Genomic DNA, 2,500 nt, shown 5'->3' with positions numbered 1-2,500 from the left:
ACTTTGTGTGTGTGTGTGTGTGTGTGTGTGTGTGTGTGTGTGTGTGTGTGTGATTGATACACTCTGAGTCTCTTGTCTCTAATTGTTCTATGCTCTTTAAATGTATTTTTTATAATGCACTGTAGCATTTCATGTGAATTGTTTTCTCTTATTGTCGTCATCAGGTGATGTTTTTCTCAGCAGCAAAGCTGATTTCTGTGTTTCTGGGTTAGTGTTAAGTCTAGTGTTAAGGCTAGGGTTAGGGTTAGGGTTAAGGATAGGGTTAGGGTTAAGTTTAAGGCTAGGGTTAGGGTTAGGGTTAAGGCTAGGGTTAGGGTTAAGTTTAAGGCTAGGGTTAGGGTTAGGGTTAAGGCTAGGGTTAGAGTTAAGGCTAGGGTTAATGTTAAGGCTAGGGTTAGGGTTAGGGTTAAGGCTAGGGTTAGGGTTAGGGTTAAGGCTAGGGTTAGGGTCAAGGCTAGGGTTAGGGTTAAGGCTAGGGTTAAGGCTAGGGTTAGAGTTAAGGCTAGGGTTAATGTTAAGGCTAGGGTTAGGGTTAGGGTTAAGGCTAGGGTTAGGGTTAGGGTTAAGGCTAGGGTTAGGGTTAAGGCTAGGGTTAGGGTCAAGGCTAGGGTTAGGGTTAAGGCTAGGGTTAAGGCTAGGGTTAGGTTAGGGAATATTCATCTCTACTCCCGAAGGAGTAGAGGAAGCACAGGCACAGACTCATTGATTTTTCAAGAATATTATAATACCTCTATACACTTAAATTCCACTATCAAACCAGAAACAATTAAGTGAAGGAAAAAAAAGGGAGGAATATTCTTAAATAAGGAGTGGGCCCAAGTCCAACTCTAAATAAGGAACTGGGTTCTGGTTTGGGGTGGGAATAGGGGGCTAGGTAATGGTTGGGGGTAAGGAAAGGAATGGGGGACTGGGTTATAGTTAGGGGTGGGAATAGGAGAAGGGGACTGGGTTGTGGTTGGGAGTAAGGATTGGAATAGGGGACTGGATTGTGTTTGGGGTGAGGATAGAAATGGGGGACTGGATTATGGAAAGGGGTTAGGGTAGGAATAGGGGACTAGGTTGTGGTTAGGGGTCAGGATAGGAATGGGGGACTGGGTTGTGGTAAGGGGGCAGGATAGGAATAGGGAGCTAGATTATGGTTGGGGGTCAGGATGGGAATGGGGGACTGGGTTATGGTTAGGGGTGAGGATAGGAATGGGGAACTGGGTTGTGGTTTAGGGGCAGGATAGGAATAAGGACCTAGGTTATGGTTAGGGGTGAGGATAGGAGTGGGGGACTGGGTTGTGGTTAGGGGGCAGATAGGAATGGGGAACTGGGTTGTGGTTTAGGGGCAGGATAGGAATAAGGACCTAGGTTATGGTTAGGGGTGAGGATAGGATTGGGGGACTGGGTTGTGGTTAGGGGGCAGGATAGGACTATGGAACTAGGTTATGGTTAGGGGTCAGGATGGGAATGGGGGACCGGGTTATGGTTAGGGGTGAGGATAGGAGTGGGGAACTGAGTTATGGTAAGGGGTTAGGATAGGAATAGGGGATTGGGTTATGTTGAGGGATAGGATGGGAATAAGGGACTGGGTTATGGTTAGGGGTCAGGATAGGAATGGAGGGACTGGGTTGTGGTTAGGGGTGAGGATATGAGTGGGTGACTGGGTTATAGTAGGGGACTGGGTTGTGGTTGGGCTTAAGGATAGGAATGGGGGACTGGGTTGTGGTAAGGGGTTAGGCTAGGAATAGGGGATTGGGTTATGATAGGGATAGGAGTGGGTTAGGAATTAGGATAGGAAAAAGGGACTAGGTTGTGTTTAGGGACAGGGTGGGAGTAAGAGACTGGGTTATGTTTAGCGATCCAAATAAAACTGGGTTGTGGTTGGGGGTCAGGCTACACCTCTCATACAAACAACAACCAGACATAAAACCCGAACTAATCTTGCTATAAATTAAAAATAAAAAAATAACTCAACGCACCAAATGGTAAAGGAACAGCAAATGACCTATTATCAAAAAGTGCTACGGTTGTATTTAAGTGTAACTGGTTTTCCACCCCTTAAGTGCTAAATCTTAGTGTTATATAAATCACACAATCAAATCTTATCCGTGTGAAACCACAATCCATCACTGCAAATAACCAAGTGAAGAAAAAAGAGGAAAAAAAGTTTTTTGTTTTTTTTTTTTGGAAAAAGAAAATTAATTAAATAAATAAATAAATAAATAAATAAATAAATAAATTCATAGGTCAATGAAAATTATGTAAATATATAAATAAGTAAATAAGTAAATAAATAAATAATCAATAAATACATGAAAAGGTCATTACAAAAAAATACAATCATGAATAACAGGTCTTTTATTGCTGTTTCCTATCTCCTGATGTCTTCCACCGTTGAGCCACCATCTTTCACCTGTATCTATTATTCTCTGAAAGGGATGTCCCACGGGGGGTCACTGTCCCACCAAGTCCACCTTCTTGGGAAGAGAAAAGAAAAAACACATTGTCTTTATAT

The sequence above is a fragment of the Tachysurus fulvidraco genome, chromosome 14, assembly GCF_022655615.1.
Source record: "Tachysurus fulvidraco isolate hzauxx_2018 chromosome 14, HZAU_PFXX_2.0, whole genome shotgun sequence".
In the NCBI taxonomy this organism is placed as follows: Eukaryota; Metazoa; Chordata; class Actinopteri; order Siluriformes; family Bagridae; genus Tachysurus; species Tachysurus fulvidraco.
The sequence above is the reverse complement of the archived record's forward strand: the minus strand, read 5'-3'. Positions refer to the sequence as shown.